Consider the following 26,901-nt stretch of genomic DNA (forward strand, 5'->3'; position numbering starts at 1 on the left):
GTATAAGGGTTTAAGCCCTGGTTCTAGAACCTCCACACTTTGTAACCTTAGCCAAATAACTCTACCTCTGTTACACTGCTTTTTTGATTTCTAAAACATTGACATTCATAGCACCTACTTTGTATAGTTCTTATGAAAATTCACTGTATTGGGGTGCCTGGCTGCTCAGTTGATAGAGCATATGACTCTTGGTCTTGGGGTTGTGAGTTTGAGCCCCATGTTAGGGGTAGAGTTTACTTTAAAAAAATGAAATGGAGTATTGCCTGACTGCCTCAGTTGGTAGAGCATCCCAACTCTTGATCTCGGGGTTTTGAGCTTGAGCCCCATGTTGGAGGTAGAGTTTACTTAGAAAAGAAATCAAGGGGTACCTGGCTGGGGTTGTGAACTTGACCCATTGTTGGGGGTAGAATTTACTTAAAAAAAAAAATGAAATGGAGGGGTGCCTGGCTGCTTCGGTCAGTAGAACATATAACTCTTGATCTCAGGGTTGTGAGTTTGAGCCCATGTTGGGTGTATAGATTAGTTAAAATCTTAAAATATGGGGCACCTGGGTGGCTCAGTGGGTTAAAGCCTCTGCCTTCGGCTCGGGTCATGATCCCAGGGTCCTGGGATCGAGCCCCGCATCGGGCTCTCTGCTCAGCGGAGAGCCTGCTTCCTCCTCTCTCTCTGCCTGCCTTTCCACCTACTTGTGATCTCTGTCTGCCAAATAAATAAATAAAATCTTTAAAAAAAAATCTTAAAATATGCTTGGAACAATAACTGGCTTATAATTAGTGAATTGTTATTACTGTTACATCAAATAATTTAGGGAAGAGAGTCATTTTGCCATCAGCACATCACTAAGCCACTAAAAGTCACTGACGTCAAGCCAGATCAAGTACAACTACTAGGTAGTGAAGAGGGTAAGATCCTGCTTTCATTTCTTTTGGATGTATACTCAGAACTGGGATTGCTGGATCACACAGTCATTCCATTTTTAGTTTTCTGAGGAATGCTGGTTTTCATACCAGGGCACTATTTTACATTCCTACCAAGAGTGCAGAAAAATTCCAGTTTCTCCATATCCTTGCCAACACTTGGGGTGTTTGTTTTTTTGTTTGTTTGTTTATATGGTAGTCATTTTAATGGGAATAACATGATTTCCTCTTTATTCTTGCATGTTTATTTTTCTGTTATTATTGTCTGCATCCATAAAACGGTGGTATTTTATTGGGATCATATTAACTTACCTATTAATTTGGAGACAACTGACATCTTTATGATATTAAGTCAAAGGGAAGTTTTCCACTGGTTCAAGTCCACATTTGTCCTTTTTAGAAGTACATTAAAATTTTCCACACATGAGATTTTGTACATTTAACAGGTTTGCTTTTAAGAATTCATCTTGTTTTGTTTGTGGATAGGATCTCCAATTCCTTAACACTTTCTAACTTGTTATTATTCAAATGTATGAAGATTGTTGATTTTTTTAAAAGATTTTATTTATTTATTTGACAGAGATCACAAGTAGGCAGAGAGGCAGGCAGAGAGAGAGGAGGAAGCAGGCTCCCTGCTGAGCAGAGCGCCCGATGTGGGGCTCGATCCCAAGACCCTGAGATCATGACCTGAGCCAAAGGCAGAAGCTTAACCCTCTGAGCCACCCAGGTGCCCCAAGATTGTTGATTTTTGTGTGTAAATTTTTGTGCTGACACCTTACTGAATTGTTTATACTTCCTTTTTTTTTTTTTTAAAGAATTTATTTATTTATTTGACAGAGAGAGATCACAAGTAGGCAGAGAGGCAGGCAGAGAGAGAGAGGAGGAAGCAGGCTTCCCGCTGAGCAGAGGTCCCGTTGCGGAACTCGATCCCAGGACCCTGGGATCATGACCTGAGCCGAAGGCAGTGGCTTAACCCACTGAGCCACCCAGGCGCCCCAACTTCTTTTCCAATTTATATATCTCTATTTGTTTTCCTTTCTCTGACTGCATTGGGTAATTCCTCCAATGTAATGTTGAAAAGTAGTAAAAATAGAAAGCATCCTTGCCTTGATCCTGACCTTTATTGGAATTCTTGCATTGTTTCCCCATTAAGTAAGATGTGTCCCTAACATGGTTATGTATGTGTGTATATATATGTAATATGTATATGATATAAGATGATATAATTTAATGTACACACATGGTAAGGTTAGAGATATAGTTACCAATTACCATTTTAATTATTTTTAAAAATCTGGAATGTGTTTTGAATGTTATTGGAGGGTCTTTTTGCACATAGGGAAAAAAGTCATGCTTTTCTTCTTAGATCTACTGATTCAGTAAATTATACTATTGTAATTCCTAATATTGCATTCTGCATATCTGGGATAAATTCCACTTAGTTGTGATGTTATTTACATAATGTGTTGTTGGATTTTCTTTGCTGACATTTAATTTTTTTTTTTTTTACCTCAGTAAAACAATTGTAGGTTTAGAGAAAAATTCCACAGAATAGAGGGAGGACCTATGTGCCCTCTCTCTCGTTCCCCCTTTCTGTTATTAACGTTTTGCATTAGTGTGGTAGATTTGTTAAAATTGATGAACTAATGTTGATATATTAATATTAACTAAAGTCTATAGTTTACTTTAGGGTTTACTCTATATTTTATAGTTCTGTGCATTTTGACAAATGCATAATTTCATCTTTCCACCATTAGAGTATCGTATAGAATAATTTCACTGCCTTGAAAAATGCCCTGTGCTTGACCTATTAATCCCATCTCCCTCATCAAACTGCTGGTAACCACTGATCTTTTAACTCTGTCCATCGTTTGCCTTTTCTAGAGTGATATATAATTGGAATCTTAGAGTATGTAGCCTTTCCAACTGATTTCTTTGACTTAACAATTTGAATCTAAGATTCCTCCATAGTTTTTCATGGCTTGATAGCTCATTTCTTAAATCACTCAGTAATACAGGCATACTTTTTTTCCTCTAAGATTTTATTTATTTATTTGGCAGAGAGAGAGAGCCATAAAGCACAAGCTGGGGATGGGAGGAATGGCAGAAGGGAGAGGGAGAAGCAGGCTCCCTGCTAACCAGGGAGCCCAATGCAGGGCTAGATCCCAGGCTCCTGGGATCATGAACTGAGGTGAAGGCAGACATTTAACTGACTGAGCCACTCAGTTGCCCCCAAGCATACTTTGTTTTATTGTACTTTGCTTTATTGTACTTCACAGATAATGGTTTTTTTTTCCCTAACAAATTGAAGGATTGTGTCAACCCTTCATTGAGCAAGTCTACTACCACCATTTACCCATCAGCATTAACTCCCTTTGCTTCTGTGTCATATTTTGGTAATTCTCAGAACATTTCAAATTTTTATTTTTATTGTATTCGTTATAGTGATCTGTGATCTGTGATCTTTGATGTTACTACTGTTATTGGGGGCACCATGAATTGTCCCATATAAGATAGTAAACCAGGAGTGTCTGGATGGCTCAGTCAGTTAAGTGTCTAATTCTTGATCTTGGCTTGGGTCTTGATCTCAGGGTCATGAGCTCAAGCCCCACGTTGGGGTCCATGCTGGGCATGGGGCCTACTTAAAGAAAAAAATATATATGTATACATATACATATATATGTATGTATGTATATATATGTATATATATATTTATTTATTTAGACAGTGAACTTAATCAGTAAATGTTGGGTGTGTTCTTGACTCCACTGACTGGCTGTTCCCCCATCTCAATCCCTCTCCTTGGGGCTCCCTATTACTTGAGGAACAACAATATTGAAATAACCCTACAATGGCCTCTAAGTGTTCATTTAACAAAAGAAGTAAAGCTAAAAATGACTAAGCTTAGCTAGGAAGGCATGTTGATAATCAAGATTGGTTGAAAGCTAGGCCTCTTGGACCAAACAACCAAGTTGTGTGTGAATGCAAAGGAATAGTTCTTGAAGGAAATTGAAAGGTCTATTCCAGGCTGGTCTGAAGGTAGTGAGTTATCTCAACTGATTGTTCACAGTCAGTTACAGAAAGTTTTACTCCAGTGTACACATGAATGATAAAGTGAAGCAGCCTTGTTGATATGGAGAAGGTTTTAGTGGTCTAGATAGAAGATCAAATAAGCTACAACATTCCCTTAAGCCAAAACCTAATCCAGAGGAAGACCTTAACTTTCTTCAATTCTATGAAGGCTGAGAGAGGTGAGGAAGCTGCAAAAGAAAACTTTGAACTTAGCAGAGGTTTGTTCATGAGGTTTAAGGAAAGATGCCATCTCCATGACTTAAAGGTACAAGTACACATGAATAGACATTTTACTGCAGGAGACATGCAGATGGCCAACAGACACGTGAAAAGATGCTCAACGTCACTAATCCTCATGGAAATACAAATCAAAACTACAATGAGATATCACTTCATACCTCTTAGGATGGCTAAAATCAACAGCACAAGAAACAACAGATGTTGGCAAGGATGTGGAGAAAGGTGAACACTCTTTCACTGTTGGTGGGAATGCAAACTGGTACAGCCACTGTGGAAAACAGTATGGAGGTTCCTCAAAAAGTTAAAAACAAACTAACAGACAAAAACCAGAATTACTTGAGGTTCCTGGGTGACTCAGTTGGTTAAGACTATGACTCTTGATTTCAGCTCAGGTCATGATCTCAGGTTTGTGAGATTGAGCCCCATGTCATGCTCCACCATAGGTGTCGACCCTGCTTAGGAGTTTCTCTCCTCTCTTCCTCTCCTTCTGCCCCTCCCCCATCTCTCTCTCTTTTGGGGTTGGGGGGGATAAATATATATAGTGCCTGGGTGGCTCAGTCAGTAAGAACCTGACTCTTGGTTTCAGCTCAGTTCATGATCTCATGATCATAAAATGGAACGCTGTGCTGGGCTCCAAGCTCAGCAGGGAGTCTGCTCTCTCTCTCTCTCTCTCTCTCTCTCTGCCCTTCCCCCTGCTTGTGTGTTCTCTCAAATGAATACATCTTAAAAAAAAGAAAGAAAAAGAAATACCTTATGATCCAGGAGTTGGATCTACTAAGCATTTATCTAAAGAATACAAAAATGATAATTCAAATGATAATTGGGGATACATGCACCCCAATGTTTAGAGCAGCATTATCTGTAATAGTCAAACTATGGAAACAGCACAAGTGTCCATCAACTGTTCAATAGATAAAGAAGATATTGGATATATACACAATGGAATATTACTCAGCCATAAAAAAGAATGAAACCTTGCCATTTGGAATGATGTGGATGGAGCTAGAGAGTATTAGGGTAAGCTCCATAAGCCAGAGAAAGACAAATGCCATATGATTGCACTCTCATGTGGATTCTAAGAGGCAAAACAAATGAGCAAAGGGAAAAAGAGGCAAATTAAGAAATAGACTAAACTATAGAGAATAGACTGATGACTAACAGAGGGGAGGTGGGTGGGGGAATGGGTTAAATGGATGATGGGGATTAAGGAATGCATTTGTCATGAGCATTCAGTGTTCTAAGGAAGTGTTGAATCACTATATTGTATACCTTAAACTTACACTGTATGTTAACTAACTGGAATTTAAATAAAAACTTAAAAAACAGTGCAAGTGGAAGCAGTAAATTTCCAGAAGATCTTGCTAAGATAATTCATGAAGATGGTACACCGAAGAACTTATTTTCAATGTAGACAGAATAGCCTTTTGTTGGAAAAAGATGCCACTTTCCCAGCTACAGAGGAGAAGTCAAAGCCTGGCTTCAAAGCACAGGCTTACTCTCTCAATAGGTGTTAATGCAGCTGGTGACTTTTTTTTTTCCTTTCTAGAAAATTTATTTAAATTCAGTTAGCCAACACATAGTACATATTTAAGTTGAAGCCAATGCTCATTTACAATTCCAAAAATCCGAGGGCCCTTAAGAATAATTGTAAATCTACTCTGCCTGTGCTCTGTAAATGGAAAAACAGAGCCTGGATGACAGAACATCTGGTTATAACGTGGTTTATTGAATATTTTAGCCCACTGTTGAGATGTACTCCTCAGGAAAAAAAAAAAAAAGATCTTTTCAAAATAATGCTTCTCATTGACAATGCACCTCATAACCCAAGAACTCTTATGGAGATGTACAGATGTCTCATGCCTGCTGACACAGCATCCATTCTGCAGCCAATGGATCAAGGAGTCATTTTGACTTTCAAGTCTTGTTATTGAAGAAATACATTTTGTAAGGTTACAGCTGCCCCAGATGATGATTCATTGGATAGATCTGGGCAAAGTAAATTTGAAAACCTTCTGGAAAGGATTCACCATTCTGGATACCATTAAAAACATTTAGATTCATGGGAAGAGGTCAAACTATCAACATTAATAGAGATTTTGAAGAAGCTGATTACCACCTTCATGGCTGGCTTTGAGGGGTACTTCAGTGGAAGAAATAACTGCAAGTGTGATGGCTATCACAAGAGAATTAGAATGAGAAGTGGAGCCTGAAGGTGTGACTGAATTGGCACAATCTCTTGATAAAAATTTTAATAGTTGAGGACTTGCTTCTTATGGGTGAGCAAACACAATGGTTTCTTAAGGTGGAAACTACTCCCAGTGAAAATGCTGTGAAAGTTGAAATGACAACAAAGAATTAGAATGTTAGATAAACTTAGTTGATAAAGCAGCAGCAGGGTTTGAGAGGGTTGACTGATTGACTCCAGTTTTGAAAGAAGTTCCTGGGTAAAATGCTATCAAACAGAATCACGTGTAGAGTATCTGGGTGGCTCAGTTGGTTAAGATCTGATTCTTGCTTTTGGTTCAGATCATGATCTCACAGTGGTGGGATCGAGTCCTGTGTCATGTTTCATGCACAGCAGGGTGTCTTCTTGGGATTCTGTCTCTCCTCCACCTGCCTCTTCCCCCACCAACTCAAATACATAAATTACTCTTTAAAAAAACAGCATTACATACTGCAGAGAAATTCTTGTGAAAGGGAGAGTCCATTGATGGAACAAACTTCACTTTTGTCTTATTTTCAGAAATTGCCATAGTGACCCCAACCCTCAGCAACCACTAATCTAATCAGTCAGCAGCATTGAAGCGAAATGTTCCACCAGCAAAAACGATTAAAATTTGGTGAAAGCTCAGATGATGATTAGCATCTTTTTTTAAAAAAGATTTTTATTTATTTATTTATTTGACAGACAGAGATCACAAGCATGCAGAGAGGCAGGCAGAGAGAGAGAGGGAAGCAGGCTCCCCGTCAAGCAGAGAGCCCGATGTGGGGCTCAATCCCAGGACCCTGGGGTCATGACCTGAGCCAAAGGCAGAGGCCTTAACCCACTGAGCCACCCAGGCACCCCTATTAGCATCTTTTTGCAATGAAATATATTTACATTAAAATATGTATATATTTTTTTACATATAATGCTATTGCATATTTAATAGACTATAGTATAATGTAAATATAACTTTTATATGCACTGGGGAATCAGAAAATTCATTTCACTCACTTTATTGTGGTGGTCTGGAACCAAACCCACAATATATATATTTTTTAATTTAATTTCTTTTTAGTGTAACAGACTTCATTGTTTATGCACCACATCCAGTGCTCCATGCAGTACGTGCCCTCCATAATACCCATAATACCCACCACCAATCTCCCCCAACCTCCCACCCCCCGCTCCTTCAAAACCCTCAGGTTGATTTTCAGTGTCCATAGTCTCTCATGGTTCATCTCCCCTTCCAATTTCCCTCAACTCCCTTCTCCTCTCCATCTCACCATACCTTCCATGTTATTTGTTATGCTCGACAAATAAGTGAAATCATATGATAATTGACTCTCTCTGCTTGACTTATTTCACTCCGCATAATCTCTTCCAGTCCGTCCATGTTGATACAAAAGTTGGGTATTCATCCTTTCTGATGGAGGCATAATATTCCATAGTGTATATGGACCACATCTTTATCCATTGTCCACTGAAGGGCATCTTGGTTCTTTCCACACTTTGGCGACCGTGGCCATAGCTGCTATGAACATTGGGGTACAGATGGCCCTTCTTTTCACTACATCTGTATCTTTGGGGTAAATACCCAGTAGTGCAATGGCAGGTTCAAAGGGAAGCTCTATTTTTAATTTCTTAAGGAATCTCCACACCGTTCTCCAAATTGGCTGCACCAACTTGCATTCCCACCAACAGTGTAAGAGGGTTCCCCTTTCTCCACATCCTCTTCAACACACGTTGTTTCCTGTCTTGCAAATTTTGGCCATTCTAACTGATGTAAGGTGGTATTTCAATGTGGTTTTGATTTGAATCTCCCTGATAGCTAGTGATGATGAATATTTTTTCATGTGTCTGATAGCCATTTGTATGTCTTCATTGGAGAAGTGTCTGTTCATGTCTTCTGCCCATTTTTTTTTTTTTTGACATGGTTATCTGTTTTGTGTGTGTTGAGTTTGAGAAGTTCTTTATTGATCCTGGATATCAGTCTTTTGTCTGTACTGTCATTTGCAAATATCTTCTCCCTTTCCGTGGGTTGCCTCTTTGTTTTGTTGACTGTTTCCTTTGCTGTGCAGAAGCTTTTGATCTTGAAGTCCCAAAAGTTCATTTTTGCTCTTGTTTCTTTGGCCTTTGTAGACATATCTTAAAAGAAGTTGCTGTGGCTGATATTGAAGAGGTTACTGCCTATGTTCTCCTCTATGATTCTGATGGATTCCTGTCTCACGTTGAGGTCTTTTATCCATTTCGAGTTTATCTTTGTGTATGGTGTAAGAGAATGGTTGAGTTTCATTCTTCTACACATAGCTGTCCAATTTTCCCAGCACCATTTATTGAAGAAGAAGAGGCTGTCTTTTTTTCACTGGATTTTTTTTTCCTGCTTTGTCAAAGATTATTTGACCATATAATTGAGGGTCCATATCTGGGCTCTCTACTCTGTTCCACTGGTCTATGTATCTGTTTTTATTCCAGTACCATGCTGTCTTGGTGATCACAGCTTTGTAGTAAAGCTTGAAATCAGGTAACGTGATGCTGCCAGTTTTGTTTTTCTTTTTCAACATTTCCTTCGCAATTCAGGGTCTCTTCTGATTCCATACAAATTTTAGGATTATTTGCTCCAGCTCTTTGAAAAGTACCAGTGGAATTTTGATCAGAATGGCATTAACAGTATAGATTGCTCTAGGCAGTATAGACATCTTAACAAACCCACAATATTTTCAAAGTATTTGACCAATGTACCATGCATTGTTTATCCATTCATTTATTGAAAGCTATCTAGATTGCTTTCAATTTTGGACCTTTATGAATAAAGCTACCATAAATATTTGTATGCAGGTTTTTTTGTGGACAAAGTTTTCAACTTATTAGGTAAGTATCTAGAACCACAATTGCTGGATCATATGGTAAACCCATGATTAGTCTTCTAAATAACTGCCAAAACGTTTTCCAAGGTGGTGTTCTCACCAACAATGAAAGAGAGTTCCTGTTGCTCCACAACCTTGGCAGCATTTGGTATTGTCAGTGTTTTGGATTTTGGTCACCCTGATTGGTGTATAGTGATATCTCATTGTTTTAACTTTCAGTTCCTGAATATCTTGTGATCTGTTCATATGTTCTTTTGTTGTTATTGTTGGCCATTTGTATACCCTCTTTTTTTTTGGTGAGAGAAATGTGTGTTTTGATCTATGGTATCATTTTTTAAAAGATTTTATTTATTTATTTGACAGAGATCACAAGTAGGCAGAGAGGCAGGCAGAGAGAGAGAGAGAGGAAAGAAAGCTCCCTGCTGATCAGAGAGCCCAATATGGGGCTCGATCCCAGGATCCTGGGATCATGACCTGAGCTGAAGGCAGAGGCTTTAACCCACTGAGTCACCCAGAGACCCCTATAATTTTGCGTTTTACATTTATATCTATTGATTCATTCTGGGGATTAAGTTTTATGAGATGTGTAAGGTATGCATGTATATTCTTTTTGTTTGCTTGTTTGTTTACATTCAGATGTCTACTTGCTCCAGCATGGACGTTTGCTGCAAAGATTCCCAATTCCATTGATTTGCCTTTGTTCCCTTGTCAAAGATCAGTTAACTATATTAGTTAAGCTTTCTATTCTGTTCCACTGATTTATTTTTCTATTCTCCAGACAATACCATGCTGTCTTGAACACTGTAGCATTATATGGTAAGTCTTAAAATCAGCTAGAATCAATACTCTTTGTTTTGATTCAGTATTCTGTTGGCCACCCTGGGTCTTTTTCCTTTTTTTTTTTTAATTTATTTTTTAAAATTTATTTTTTATTTATTTTCGGCATAACAGTATTCATTATTTTTTCACCACACCCAGTGCTCCATGCAATCCGTGCCCTCTGTAATACCCACCACCTGGTACCCCAACCTCCCACACCCCCGCCACTTCAAACCCCTCAGATTGTTTCTCAGAGTCCATAGTCTCTAAATTTTAGAATCAGTTTGTCAGTATACAAAAAATAATTTGCTGGGATTTTTTTGGAATTGCATTGGATCTATATCAATAGATTCAATTTGGAAATAATTGACATCTTAATAATATTAAATTTTCTTTTCAACATAAAATCTCTCTCCATTTATGTATCTATTCTTTGATTTCTTTCATCAGAGTTTTGTAGTTTTCCTCATATAGATCCTTTATATCCCACAGATTTTGCTGTGTAATATTTTCATTTTCATTTTGTTCAATGCATTTAAAAATTTATTCTGTGACTTTACTGTTATTTAATAACATATGAGGTAAGTTGTTTAATCTCCACATAGTTTGGGATTTTCCAGCTATTATTTAAATGTTTTGTTATACTTATACCTATGTGTTTCAGTTATTTTGGTGCTAATATAAATGGTATTATGTTTTAAATTTCAAATTCCAATTTTTCATTGCTATTATATAGAAGAGCAATTGACTTTTATGTATTAACTTTGTATCCTGCAACCACCTGGCTATAGTTTCTTAATGGCTTCAGAAGTTTTTTGTTGATTCTTTGGGATTTTCTACATAGACAATCTTATCATCTGCAAACATGGATAATATTTCTTCCTTCTCAAAATATGTACATCCTATTTCCTTTCCTTTTCTTACTGTATTAACTAGGACTTCCAGTATCACCGTCTGGAACCAACCTTACACCCCAGGAGTGAATCCCACCTTGTCATGGTGAATAATCCTTTTAACGTACTGTTGGATCCTATTGGCTAGGATCTTGGTGAATATTTTCGCATTCATGTTCATCAGGGATATTGCTCTCTAATTCCTCTTTTTGATGGGGTCTTTGGTTTTGGGATCAAGGTAATGCTGGCCTCAGAGAAAGAGTTTGGAAGTTTTCCTTCCATTTCTATTTTTGAAACAACTTTAGTGGAATAGGTATTATTTCTTCTTTAAATGTTTGGTAGAATTCCCTGGGAAGCCATCTGGCCCTGGACTCTTGTTTTTTGGGGGAGGGTTTTGATTACTGCATCAGTTTCCTTGCTGGTTATTGGTCAGTTCAGATGTTCTTCCTCTTCCTGTTTCAGTCTTGGTAGTTTATAAGTTTCCAACAACGCATCCATTTCTTCCAGATTGCCTAATTTGTTGGCATATAGTTGCTCATAATATGTTCTAACATATATTTACCTATATTACCTATACTGGTTGTGACCTCTCCCCTTTCATTCATGATTTTATTTATTTGGGTCCTTTCTCTTTTCTTTTGGATAAGTCTGGTCAGATGTTTATTGATCTTATTAACTCTTTCAAATAACCAGCTTCTACTTTTCTTGATCTATTCTCCTGTACTTCTGGTTTCTATTTTATTGATTTCTTTTCCAATCTTTATTATTTATCTTCTCCTGCTTGGTTTATGCTCTATTTGCTGTTCTTTCTCCAGGTCTTGTAGATGAAAGGTTAGCTTGTGTATTTATGATTTTTCCAATTTTTTGAGAGGAGCTCGGCCTGCTATGTACTTCCCTCTTAGGACTGCCTTTACAGTACCCCATAAGTTTTGAATCAATGTGTTTTCATTTTCATTAGTTTGCATGAATTATTTAAGTTCTTTAATTTCCCAGTTGATGCATGCATTCTTTAGCAGGATATTCCTTAACTTCCAAGTGTTTGAGTTCCTTCCAAATTTCTTCTTGTTATTAGGTTCCAGTTTCAAAGCATTGTGGTCTGAAAATATACAGGGAATGATCTCAGTCTTTTGGTATTTGAGACCTAATTTGTGACCCAGTATGTGATCTATTCTGGAGAAAGTTCCATGTGCACTCAAGAAGAATGAGTATTCTCTTGTTTTAGGATGGAATGTTCTGTAGATATCTGTGAAGCCCATTGGTCCAGTGTGTCATTCAAAGCCTGCATTTCTTTGTTTATCTTCCGCTTAGATGTCCTCTCCATTCCTGTGAGTGGGGTGTTGAAGTCCCCTGCTATTAATGTATTATTGTCAATACATTTCTTCACTTTGGATATTAATTGGTTTATATAATTTGCTGCTTGCACATTGGGGGCATAGATATTTACAATTGTTAGCTCTTGTTGGATAGATCACTTGAGTATGATATAGTGTCCCTCTACATCTCTTACTACAGTCTTTGGTTTAAAATTTAACTTGTCTGATATGAGGGTTGCTACCAAGCTTTCTTTTGAGGTCCACTAGCATGATAAATGATTTATCCATCCCCTCACTTTCAATCAGTATGTATCTTTAGGTTCAAATTGAATCTTTTGTAGACAGCATCTGCATGGGTCCTGCTTTTTTTTTTTTTTTTAAGATTTTATTTATTTATTTGTCAGAGACAGAGAGCGAGCGAGCGAGCACACAGGCAGACAGGGTGGAAGAGGGAGAAGCAGAGCCCAATGTGGGACTCGATCCCAGGACACTGGGACCATGACCTGAACTGAAAGCAGCCACTTAACCAACTGAGCCACCCAGGCGTCCCTGGGTCCTGCTTTTTTTTTTTTTTTTTTTAAGATTTTATTTATTTACTTGACAGACAGAGATCACAAGTAGGCAGAGAGGCAGGCAGAGAGAGAGAGGAGGAAGCAGGCTCCCTGCTGAGCAGAGAGCCTGATGTAGGACTCGATCCCAGGTGGGTCCTGCTTTTTATATTCAATCTGATACCCTGTGTCTTTTGATTGGAGAATTCAGCTCATTTACATTCAGAATATTAAAAGATAGAAATTTAGTGCCATTGTATTGCCTGCAAAGTACCTGTTTCAGTAGATTATCTCTGTTACTTTCTGATCTATGTGACTCTTGGGTCTCTTTCACTTATAGTATCCCACCTAATATTTCTTGCAAGACTGGCTTGGTGGTCACGTATTCTTTCAGTTTCTCTCTGTCTTGGAAACTCTTTATCTCCTATTATCAGTGAAAGCCTTGGTGGATAAAGTATTCTTGGATGGATGTTCTTCTCATTTAGTACCCTGAATATATCTTGCCAGCCCTTTCTGGCCTGCCTGGTTTCTGTTAATAGGTCTGATGTTATTCTGATGTTCATCCCTCCATATGTGAGGAATTTCCTCTCCCTAGCTGCTCCCAGGATAGCTTCTTTGGCTCTAAGATTTGTAAGCTTCACTATTATACATAGGGGTGTTGATCTGTTTTTACTGATTTTGCGAAGGGTCCTCTCTGCCTCTTGGACATGAGTGCTTGTTTCCTTCCCCAGACTAGGGAAGTTCTCATGATTTCCCCAAGTGTACCTTCTAGCCCTCTTTCTCTTTCCAGCCTCTCTTGGATCCTGATGATTCTGACATTGGCTCTTTTTTTTTTTTTAAGATTTTATTTATTTATTTGATAGAGATCACAAGTAGGCAGAGAGGCAGGCAGAGAGAGAGAGAGAGAGAGAGAGATAGAGAGAGAGAAGCAGGATCCCTGCTGAGCAGAGAGCCTGATGCAGGGCTCAGTCCCAGGACCCTGGGATGACGACCTGAGCGGAAGGCAGAGGCTTTAACCCACTGAGCCACCAGGCGCCTCAGTTCTTTTCAATGTATCATTATACTTTCGAAGCCTTTCTTCATGGGCTATTAGTTGTTTTTCTCTTTTTCCCCTGACTTCCTTCCTTACCATCAGCCCGTCCTCTATATTACTTATTCTCTCTTCTGCCTCACTGACACTAGCTGTTAGCTCATCCAATTTAGACTGCATCTCATTCATAGCATTTGAAAAAATTTTTAATTTTTTAATAAACATATAATGTATTATTAGCCCCAGGGATACAGGTCTGTGAATCACCAGGTTTACACACTTCACAGCACTCACCATAGCACATACCCTGCCCAAAGTCCATAACCCCACCACCCTCTCCCTACCCCCCTCCCCACAGCCACCCTCAGTTTGTTTTGTGACATTAAGAGTCTCTTATGGTTTGTCTCCCTCCTGATCCCATCTTGTTCATTCATAGCATTTTGAAGTTCAGCCTGATTAGATCTCATTCCACTTATAGAGATTCTGTATTGTCATTTATTCCTTTTTCAAGCCTAGCTGTTAACTTTATAATTGCTACCCTGAATTATATCTCTGACACCTTGCTTGTATTCTGTGGCTGAGAAGATTGTCTCTGGTTCTTTCCTTGTTGTGAGTTTATCCTTCTAGTCATTCTGTCCAAGGAAGGATGGGTGAGCAAATGAATAGAGTCTAAAATATCAACCACAACCCAGGCAAAATACACCTAGAAAAACTCTGAAGTGGCTGGAGTCCACCACAGAAAAGCATTCAAAGCCAAAATGAACACAACAATGAAAGAAGGTGGGGAGGAGGGAAACTATGATCTCACAGGGTGGACAAAGCAGGATGATCTACTTGTTCTTCTTGTTCCTGTTGAATTTTGGTCTCTGTGTTCGAAGACACTACATCCCAAAATTGCAAAGAAAACAAAGGAGATATATATATATATCTATATATCTATATCTATATATATATATATATATATATATTTATATATATATATATATATAAAAAGGACTAAAATGAGACATAAATCTATAAAATGTAGATGTGAAAAAAGGTTATAAAGCGACTTAAAAACATAAATTGCTAAAATAAGAATCTAGTTGAGGGACACCTGGGTGGCTTAGTTGGTTAAGTGTCTACCTTCTGCTCGGGTCATGATCCCAGCGTCCTGGAATCAAGTCCCATATAGGGCTCCTTCCTCAGTGGGGAGCCCGCTTTTCCCTCTGCCTACTACTCCCCCTGCTTGTACTCTTTCTCTCTCACAAATAAATAAATTAAGTAAATTAAATAAAAGAACCTGATTGAAACAGGAAAAGAGTTTAAAAATGTAAAATTTCAGACTGAAGGAAAAACAAGTCATGAGGAAACATGTGGGGTTCAATGTATTATTTTCCCTTGGCTTTGGAGTTTTATAGTCCTGTGAGATCTATAAGCTTCTCACTCACCTATTCTTCTAGTCTGTCTTCTGTGCGAGGGGCCTACTATTCTGTTTTCAGGCCTGGGCAGAGTTGGGGACCTTATCAAGGGGATGGGCTCAAGATGAGCTGGTCCTCTGTGTGGCTTTTGTTCTCTGGTGGCTTCCCATGCCTCATCAGAGGGTCAGGGCAAAAATGGCTGTGCTGGGATCTCTGGCCCAAAGCCACAAGATCATAGTCTCCCTTCTTCAATAAACACTCCAGGTCAAACCATCTCCACTTCTGTGTGCCCCAAACCAGAAGATTCTCTCGGTTTGCCCCTACTGCAGTTCTCCCTTTTGGCGGGGCGGGGGAGGGGGTGGTCCCCGGCCTGAGAGCCACACTTAGTGGTTGTGGGCTCGTGGGTGCACTCTGCTCTGCTGCTCCCACATCATGGCTGGGAGCCCTCCTACTGTCCTTTCTGGGGCCACTGCCACCCTGAGAGTGCAGCTGTTGCCGCTCTGTCAGGGGATTTTTTTTTAATTTTTAATTTTTTCAGTGTAACAGTATTCATTATTTTTGCACCACACCCAGTGCCCCATTCAATCCATGCCCTCTCCAATACCCACCACCTGGATCCCCCAACCTCCCACCCCCCGCCCCTTCAAAACCCTCAGATTGTTTTTCAGAGTCCATAGTCTCTCATGGTTCACCTCCCCTTCCAATTTCCCTCAACTCCCTTCTCCTCTCCATCTCCCCTTGTCCTCCATGCTATTTGTTATGCTCCACAAATAAGTGAAACCATATGTTAATTGACTTTCTCTGCTTGACTTATTTCACTCAGCATAATCTCTTCCAATCCCATCCATGTTGCTACAAAAGTTGGGTATTCATCCTTTCTGATGGAGGCATACTACTCCATAGTGTATATGGACCACATCTTCCTTATCCATTCGTCCATTGAAGGGCATCTTGGTTCTTTCCACAGTTTGGCGACCATGGCCATTACTGCTATAAACATTGGGGTACAGATGGCCCTTCTTTTCACTACATCTGTATCTTTGGGGTAAATACCCAGTAGTGCAATAGCAGGGTCATAAGGAAGCTCTATTATTTTAAACAGCCCACACATTCCAGTTCTTTTCAGGGTGGTCAGGCAAAGAATGGTCTCCCTACCTGCCCTGCTCATGGTTTATGGCCACTGGAGCTGAAAGTCTCTTCTGGACTCACTGACCATAGCTAGTTTCCCTGGTCCACTACTTGGACAGTCTATCAGATCAGGCATCCTCATTCTTTGTGTGTCTCCTAGGATCCTGAGACCTCAGTGACCCACCTAGAATTCTATTCCTTTCATTCTGCTTGCCTCTTTCAGAAAGGGGTATCTCTCACTGGAGCAGATTCCTAAGGGTTCTGATTTTATGCTTCTGATTTATATCACTTTCCAGTAGTTGGCTCATGGAGGCTGCCTCCCCCCCTCCGTTTATCTTCTGATATTTCTCCACAGATTCACAACTCTGCACTTTCTACCATGCAAAAAGCAGTTGTTTTTCTGCTTGTAGAGTTTCAGGTATATTTTTGTACATCTCGGGCTGAATTCATGTGTGTTCAGAATGGTTTCATAGATATCTAGCTAAACTTGAGGAACCAGATAAAATAAAGTATCTTAAATAAATAAATGCTTCTATCTTGCCTCCCCTGTCTACCCTCTCTAGTTTTTGTTTTTAAGATTTTATTTACTTATTTGACAGACAGAGATCACAAGCAGGCAGAGAAACAGGCAGAGAGAAAGGGGCAAGCAGGCTCCCCGCTGAGCAGAGAGCCCGATGTGGGGCTCAATCCCAGGACCCTGGGATCATGACCTGAGCTGAAGGTAGAGGCTTTAACCCACTGAGCCACCCAGGCAACACGTGTCTCTAGTTTTGATTGCGCATTTTATGTGATTTCAGGTTCTGTCCTCTCTTACTTTTTAAAATTTTCTTAAAAGATGTTATTTATTTATTTATTTGAGAGAGAGAGAGAAAACGCCTGAGTGGGGTGAGGGGCAGAAGGAGAAGTGGACTGCCTCTGAGCAGAACCCAATGTGGGATGTGGGGCTCAATCTATAGACTCCAAAATCATGACCTGAGGCAAAGGCAGATGGTTAACCAACTGAGCCACCAGGAACCCCTTTTATTGAGTCTTTATTTAAATTCCAGTTAGTTAACATATAGTGTTATATTAGTTTTAGGTATACAATATAGTGATTCAACACTTCTATACAATACCCAATGCTCATCACAGCAAGTGCACTCTTTAATCCCTATCATCCAGCTAAGCTATCTCCCCACCCACATCCCCTCTGGTAACCATCAGTTTGTTTTCTTGAGTTAAGAGTCTATATCCCCCTTTGCTTGTTTGTTGTTGACGCTTCCAGTCCTAGACGAGAGAAGAATTAGGCACAAACAAGTCAGATGCAAGAGATTGGGAACAGGGGACAACAGTCAAAAAGGACTGCTGCCACGAGCAACTCCACAGTCTCACTTTTATTTGATAGAAAACAATAGCCAATAGAAGGATTGATGAAGGTCAAACATTAATCCCGCCTTGCAGACAAGCAAGAAGGAGGATAAAGTTTATAGTTAAACAAGCACATTTAAAGGACTCATCTAACTAACAACAGGTGCTTCTGGGATGAGAAAGGAGCGATAACGGATAAGGGAAGCAGGCGGTTTTTGTTCCACCCTGAGCTGACCGGATGTTCCTGGATGCTCGGCTTCCCAGAAGCAGGCAGCGTTCTGCCCTGGGCAGGTGGGGCGTTCTGGCTGCCTGGCCTCTGTGAAGGGGCGGCATTCCGCCCTGAGCGAGCCAGGTATCCCCAGCTGCCCAGCTTCTGTGAAGGAGCGGCATTCCGCCCTGAGCGAGCGGGGCATCCCCAGCTGCCCAGCTTCACGGTCGTATATCGTCCTTCTCCCCAAAGACCTGTTGTCAGTATATGTATTTCTTAAGGCCATATCTAAATGTGCTTGGTAACTAGTAAAATCCTCCAGAGGTTACATTTTAAGTAACAAATTGTTCCGAGGGGCAGCAGCAGTTGTGTTTCTTAAATTCCATATATGAGAGAAATCATGATATTTCTCTTTCTCTGACTGGCTTATTTCCCTTAGCATTAATATTCTGTAGCTCCATCCATGTCACTGCAAATGATAACATTTCATTTTTTATGATATTTACCTATCTATCTATCTGTATCTATCTAATATAAATATAAATGTAAATATAGTTATCTATCTATATCTACCTAATATAAATATAATACAAATAGTTATCTATCTCTATCTATCTAATCTATTCATCAGTTGGTGGACACTGGCTGTTTCTGTAATTTGGCTATTATAGATAATGCTGCTATAAAAATACGGGTGCATGTATATCTTTGAATTAATATTTTTTAATTCTTCAGGTAAATATCTAGTAGTGCAGTTGCTGGGTCATAGGATAGTTCCATTTTTAACTTTTTTGAGGAACCTCTGTACTGTCTTCCACAGTGACGGCACCAGTTTGCATTCCTACCAACAATGCAAGAGGGTTCCCCTTTCTCCACATCCCCACCAACACCTATTGGCTTTTGTGTTGTTGAATGAAAGAGGTGAAAGACTTGTAATCTGAAAACTATAAAACAGAAACAGAAGATGACACAAATGGAAAGACATTCCCTGCTCATGGGTTGAAGGAACAAATATTGTTAAAATGTCTGTACTACCCAAAGCAACCTACACATTTAAAGCAATCTCTACCAATACCAACAGCATTCTTCACAGAGCTGGAACAAACAATCCTAAAAAAGGTCTTCAAATAGCCAAAGCAACCTTGAAAAAGAAAAACAAAGTTGGTGGTGTCACAATTCCAGATTCAAGTTATATTACAAAGCTTCAGTGACCAAGACAGTAGGGTGCTGGCACAAACATAAACACGTAGATCAACAGAGCAGAAATCCCAGAAATGAACCCACAACTATATATGGCCAATTAATCTTCAACAAAGCAGGAAATAATATCCAATGAGACAAAGATTGTCTCTTCAACAAATGGTATGGGGAAAACTGGACAGCAACATACAGAAGAATGAAACTTTGCCACTTTCTTACACAGCACACAAAAATAAATTCAAAATGGAATAAGACCAAATGTGAGACCTGAAACCATAAAAGTCATAGAGGAGAACATTAGAAGTATCCTCTTTGACATGGCTGTAGCTGCTTCGTTCTAGATAAGTCTCTGGAGGTGAGGGAAACAAGAGCAAAAATAACTATTGGGACTTCATCAAGATAAAAAGTTTCTGCACAGTGAGGGAAATAATCAACAAAACTAAAAGGCAACCTATGAAATGGGAGAAGATATTTGCAAATAACATATCTGATAAAGGGTTAGTATCCAAAATATATAAAGAACTTATTAAACTCAACACCCACAAAATGAATAATCCAATTTAAAAATGGGCAGAAGACATGAATAGACATTTCTCCAAAGAAGATGTACAGATGCAGGCGCCTGGGTGGCTCAGTTGGTTAAGCGACTGCCTTCGGCCCAGGTCATGATTCTGGAGTCCCAGGATAGAGTCCCATATGGGGCTCCCTGCTCAGCAAGGAGTCTGCTTCTCCCTCTGACCCTCTGTCCTCTTATTCTCTCTCTTTCTCTCAAATAAATAAAATCTTTTTTTTTTAAGATGTACAGATACACCACAGATGCATGAAAAGATGCACAACATCACTCTTTGTCAGGGAAATGCAAATCAAAACCACAATGAGTTTTTACCTCACACCTGTAAGAAGGGCTAAAATAAAAAACACAAAAAAGAACAAGTGTTGGCAAGGATGTGGAGAAAAAGGAACCCCCTCATGTAGTGTTGGTGGGAATGCAAACATGTGCATTCACTATGGAAGACAGTGTGGAAATTCCTAAAAAAATTAAAAATAGGGACGCCTGGGTGGCTCAGTGGGTTAAGCCGCTGCCTTCGGCTCAGGTCATGATCTCAGGGTCCTGGGATCGAGTCCCACATCGGGCTCTCTGCTCGGCAGGGGGCCTGCTTCCCTTCCTCTCTCTCTGCCTGCCTGCTTGTGATTTCTCTCTGTCAAATAAATAAATAAAATCTTTAAAAAAAAATTAAAAATAGAACCACTCTATGATCCAGTAATTACACTACTGGGTATTTACTAAAAGAAAAAAACTCTCGAATTTGGAAAGATATATGTACCCCTATGTTTATAGCAGCATTATTACAGTAGCCAAAAGATAGAAGCTTCCCAAATGTTCACTGATGAATGAATGGATAAAAAAGATGTGGTATATATATATACAATGGAATATTACTCAGACATAAAAAGAATGAAATCTTGTTATTAGCAACAACATAGATGAATCTACAGGGTATAATGCTAAAAGAAATAAATCAGACATAGAAAGACAAATACCATGTGATTTCACTCATTCTGGAATGATTTTATTAAAATAAAAAAAAAAAACAAAGGGAAAAACGGCAAACAAAAAAATGAAAAAGACTCTTACCTATGGAGAACAAACTGATGGTTATAAGAGAGGAGGTTGGGGATGGGTAAAATAGGTGAAGGGGATTAAGAGTATGCTTACCATAATGAGCACTAAGTAATGTGTAGGATTTTCAAATAACTATATTGTATACCTGAAACTAATATAACACTATACATCAACTATACTGGATTTAAAATTTTTGAAATAGAATAACCAATGGGGAAAGGATAGTCTCCTCAATAAATAGTGCTGGGAAACTGGATATCCAAATATAAAAGTACAAAATTTGACCCCATCTTACACTACTCACAAATGTTAACTGAAAAGTGGATTAAGGACTGAAATATGAGATATGAAACCATAGAAAAAGAAAACATGGGGGAAACTCCTTGAAATTGATTTTGGCAGTGATTTTTTGGATATGACACCAAAAGCACAAGCAACAAGAACAAAAATCAACAAGAGGGACTATAACAAAATAAAATCGTTCTGCAAAGCAAAAGAAATATTCAAAAAGAAAACCAGTAAGGACTCTGAAAAACAATCTGAGGGTTTTGAAGGGACGGGGTGGGGGTGGGAGGTTGGGGTACCAGGTGGTGGGTATTATAGAGGGCACGGATTGCATAGAGCACTGGGTGTGCTGCAAAAATAATTAATACTGTTATGCTGAAAAAAAAATAAATTAAAAAAAAAAAAAGAAAGAAAACCAGTAAGGCAATCTACAGAATCAGAGAAAATACTTGTTGAGCCTCTGCCTTTGGCTGAGGTCATGATCTCAGGGTCCTGGGATGGAGCCCCACATCGGGCTCTCTGCTCAGTGGGGAGCCTGCTTCCCCCCTCCTGCCTGCCTCTCTGCCTACTTGTGATTCTCTGTCTGTCAAATAAATAAATAAAATCTTTAAAATAAAAAAAATAATGGGCAGATGATTTGAAGAGATATTTTTTCCAAAGAAGATAAGCCAATAGCGAACAAGGTACATGAAAACTTGCTTGACATCACTAATAATCAGGGAATGCAAATCAAAACCATAAATGAGGTCTCATCTTAAACCTGTCAGAATAGCTATTATGCAGAAAACAAACAAAACACATACACACAGGAAATAACAAATGCCGGCAACAATGTGGAGAAATGGAAACTCTGACGCTTTTGGTAGGAATGTAAATTGGTTCAGCCACTACTGAAACAGTATGGAGTTTGCTCAAAAAGTGAAAAATAGAACTACCATATAATCCAGCAATCCCACATATGGGTATATTTATGGATAAGATGAAATCACTATTTCAAAAAGTTATCTTCACTCCCATGTTCATTGAAGTATTATTCACAATAGCCAAGATGTGGAAACAACATAAGTCAACCTAAGTGTCCCTCAATGGAAGAATATTTATGTGCCATATATATTCATTATACATATATATGCATACACATATATATATACATAGGTAAACACATATTTCATACATCTATGTGTGTGTGTTTGTATATGTGTGTGTGTACACCATAAAAACAGGAAACCCCACCATTTGCAAAAACATGGACAGAACTTGAGAACATTATTCTTCTAAGAGAAATAAGTCAGAGAAAGACAAATACTGTACAATCTCTCCTACGTGTGGAATCTAAAAGCATCAAACTCATAGAAACAAGTAGAATAGGAGCACCTGGATGTCTCAGTCATTAAGTGTCTGCCTTTGGCTCAGGTCATGACTCCAGGGTCCTGGGATGGAGCCCCACATGGGGCTCCCTGCTCAGCAGGAAGCCTGCCTCTCCCTTTTCCACTTCCTCTGTTTGTGTTCCCTCTCTCACTCTCTGTGTCAGACAAATAAATAAAATCTTAAAAATAAAGAAAAGAGGGGCGCCTGGGTGGCTCAGTGGGTTGAGCCGCTGCCTTCGGCTCGGGTCATGATCTCAGGGTCCTGGGATCGAGTCCCGCATCGGGCTCTCTGCTCAGCAGTGAGCCTGCTTCCTCCTCTCTCTCTGCCTGCCTCTCTGTCTACTTGTAATCTCTCTCTGTCAAATAAATAAATAAAATCTTTAAAAAAAAATAAAGAAAAGAAAAGAAACAAGTACAATAGTGCTTGCCAGGGGCTGAGGGGTGAAGAAAAGGAGAAATGTTGGTAAAGCACATAAATTCAGTTATAAGTACATAAATTCTGGGGATCTAAGGTATAGCATTATGACTATGGTCAAAATACTATATTATATATTTGAAAGTTGTTATCAGAGTATAGGTTTAGTGTTCTCACCACCACAACAAAAACATAAGGTGGTAATTATATAAGATAAAGGATATATTAGCTAACTTTATTGCAGTAAACATTTTGCAAAATGTACATATATAAAATCATCACATCATACACCTTAAATTTACACAATGTTGAATGTCAACTCTATCTCAATAAAGCTAGAAAAAAGGTAGAAAAAAGGTGGGGGGAAAGCAGAAAAACAGAAAAGTACAGGTATAGGTCATAGCTCATACACAGGCTCACTAAAGACAGAGATGTGATCACAAAATTTTAGAATACTTCTCCTCTTCCCACAACATACCACCACATCAATGGGGCCCCTCTATAACAGAAAATTGCAACTGAAAGTAGTTCAGGACTCAGACCTTATTTAAGAAGGAGTATCAAAAGAAATCCAAAGACAACAGAGGAGAAAAAACCAAGCACATTAGAGGAAATTTTAACCTCTGATACCTATAGCTAGATGTAAAAACAGCTTCCAGGTAAATGAAACAGTAAAAAACAACTTCTGACAAGAAAATAAAAATTCACAGAAAAGGCCTATTTACTTCACTTCCTTTTACCTGATACAATATGTCCAGCTTTCAGAAAATTTTACAGGATATGTTAAAAGAAATAAAGACAGAGCAAACATTAGAACCAAATTCAGATATGACAGAGATATTAGAATTACAGAATTTAAAATAATTTGCATTAATATACTAAGGGCTCTAATAAAAAGAAAACACACAAGAAATTGATAATGTAAGCAGAGACATAGAAAATCTAAGAAAGGGTTAAATGGTAATACTAGAGATGAAACCCAAATAAGTTGTATATAGTTTTTTTTTCTTAAAGCAAAAGCCCAAACAATAAAGCAAATGTTTTCTCCAATTATCCCAAGAAAATTTGCCTACCACAGAGTGACTACTGCAATTGCTGCCATACAATCAATTGGAATTAGAATCTTCCATGAATTTGAAGATATGATGAAAAAGAAGCAATGCAAGCAAAACCTACCCTTAAAAATAATCTAAAATGAGGAACCTGAGATACAAAAACCTCTTTCATTCCTCTTCTCTTGATAGGCAAAATTTTTAAAAAGTCATCTTTGTAAAAAGGCTTTAGATCTACAATGATTTGTTTAAGTATATAACAAGATTTTGTTCTTTTCTTCTTCTGCTACTGATATGGTAATTATTTCAGGTGATAGATGTAACCTTCAAGATTTCATTAAGTGGGGTGGCCCAGTAACCTGGACTGTGTGGCCCAGTCAGTTGAGCATCTGACTCTTGGTTTTCCACTCAGGTCATGATCTCAGGGTTGTGGGAATGGGCCCCATTTCTGGCTCTGTTCTCAGTGTGGAATCTGCTTGTCCCTCTCCATCTGGTCCTCCTGCTTGGGCTCATTCTCTCTGTCTCTGTCTCTCTCTCAAACAAACAAACAAACAAACAACAAATTTAAAAATCTTTAAAAAAAGATTTCATTAAGTAATGTCTGACAATTCACGCTGCTATTTGTAGAAGAAAAAACAAATGCTTAAGGATGTGAACAAGAATGACAGCAATCTGTTATCAGGCTTGGCACTTCCAGATTTGAGTAGAATCCATGTGATTGATCACTACGTACTCACTGAAAGATTTGGCTAAAAGGTTTTTTGGGAAGAAAACATTCCAGGCAGAGGGGAAAACCTAGAGCAAAGTTAAAAAAGAAGATATGTTCTTGATCTGTTCAAGGAATAGCACAAAGGTTAGTGTGGCTAGAGCAGAGAAAAGATGATCAGTAGTGCAGTAGGAAATGAGGTCAGGTTGGTAATGGGAGAACCAGACAGTTTGGACTTTGTTACAGTAAGGCTTTGTGTTGTATTCTGAGTGAAATGGTAATCTAGTATTTCTCTTTTCAGGATGGGAGTGATATAGCTAAAGTCAGCCTGCTGCCATGTTGAAAATGTAATGCAGGGAGGAAAGGGTAAAAGCAGAAAGATAGGGCGCCTGGGTGGCTCAGTGGGTTAAGCCGCTGCCTTCGGCTCCGGTCATGATCTCAGGGTCCTGGGATGGAGTCCCGCATCGGGCTCTCTGCTCAGCAGGGAGCCTGTTTCCTCCTCTCTCTCTCTCTGCCTGCCTCTCTGCCTACTTGTGATCTCTCTCTGTCAAATAAATAAATAAATAAATAAATAAATAAATAAATAAAATCTTAAAAAAAAAAAGCATTCACAGACCTGGGGATAAAAATATATGTATATAAAAAATTAAAAAAAAAAAAAAAAAAGAAACTGCAAAAAAAAAAAAAAAAAGCAGAAAGATAGGGCGCCTGGGTCGCTCAGTGCGTTGAGCCGCTGCCTTTGGCTCTGGTCATGATCTCAGGGTCCTGGGATTGAGGCCCGCATCAGGCTCTCTGCTCAGCAGGGAGCCTGCTTCCCTCTCTCTTGCTCTGCCTGCCTGTCTACCTTTGATCTCTCTCTGTCAAATAAATAAATAAAATATATTTTTTTAAAAAAAGCAGAAAGATATAATAAGAGGCTATTTCAGTAATCCCAGTGAGAGGTTATGATGACTTTGGGCATGGTGGTGGCATTTGGGGAAAAAATAGTGAGATTCTTTTGTGTTTCTTTTAAAGATTTTTATTCATTTGAGAGAGCAAATGAGAGCATGAGCAGTGGGGAGCAGCAGAAGGAGAGGGAGAAGCAGACTCCTCGTTGAGCAGAGAGCCTGATGCAGGACTTGATCCCAAGACCGTGAGATCATGACGTGAGCTGAAAGCAGATATTTAACCAACTGAACCACTCAGGTACCCCAAAATAGTGAGATTCTTGGTATTTTTTCAACTTTGAAAACTTCAAATCTATAGAGAACTTGCAAGAATCGGTCAATGAACATTCATATATCCTTCACTTATATTTACTAATCATTAACACCACATTCTCTCTCTATATATAGAGATATCTATATATCTATGTCTATATTTGTTTATGTGTATTTGATATATGTATACATATATATGAAATATATAGAGAGAAATAGAAAAGTAAGACACTGAATGATTTTTATAATATTACATGAATTTTACAAATGTTAAGTCATTTTATAGTCAGTTGAAGACATCATACTTTATACTGCAATACTTTATGTATCTTTTTCCCAAGAACAAAGACATACTGTGATGGTTAATTTTTTGTGTCAGTTTGACAAGGCCATGGAGTGACCACATATTTGGTTAAACATTCTAGTAGTCTGTGAGGGAGTTTCTGAATGAGTTAACATTTGAATTGATAGACTGAGGACAGACGATTGCTTTCACTATTGTGGGTAGGCTTATCTGATCTTATGTTATTCCAATCTTAAAGGTAATGCATATGAAATTTCTATATCAAGTGTAATTTATGCTATAATTTTTAATATATAATTTTTCAAGAAAATAAATATTTCTAAGAATTATTTTTAATCAGAATTATGTATTTAACTTTACTGAATGCTGTAGAGGGTTGATCAGTGGCCCTTCAAAAGATATGTCCATGTCCTAATAAGTGTTCTCTCTGGATGTTACCTTATTTTGAAAAAAGACTCTGCAGATGTAATTAATTAATCACCTTAGAATATCCTGGGTTACATAGGGGGACTCAAAATTCAGTAGCAAGTGTCCTTACAAGACAGAAGAAAATATAGAAAAGAAGAGAGCCATATAAAGGTGGAGGGAGATACTGGAGCAATTGAGCCAAAAGGAATGCCAGAATAGAGCCACCAGGAGCTGGAAGAGGTAAGTATGGATTCTCCCTTAGAGACTCTAGAAGAAGTGAAACATTGCTAACACCTTTAATATCACAGTGTGGCCTCTAGAACTGTGAGATAATAAATTTCTGTTTTTTAAAGCAA

The 26,901-nt window shown here is 38.7% G+C and overlaps 1 long non-coding RNA gene across 1 annotated transcript; it reads left to right on the forward strand.

The window, feature by feature from the left end:
* Nucleotides 1-1,530: 1,530 nt before the first annotated feature.
* Nucleotides 1,531-26,901, forward strand: LOC131832157 (uncharacterized). The gene is made up of 2 exons (XR_009353935.1): nt 1,531-10,115; nt 25,649-26,901. It is a non-coding gene; the product is annotated as an uncharacterized LOC131832157 (long non-coding RNA).

The sequence above is a fragment of the Mustela lutreola genome, chromosome 5 (genome assembly GCF_030435805.1).
Source record: "Mustela lutreola isolate mMusLut2 chromosome 5, mMusLut2.pri, whole genome shotgun sequence".
NCBI classification, from domain to species: domain Eukaryota; kingdom Metazoa; phylum Chordata; class Mammalia; order Carnivora; family Mustelidae; genus Mustela; species Mustela lutreola.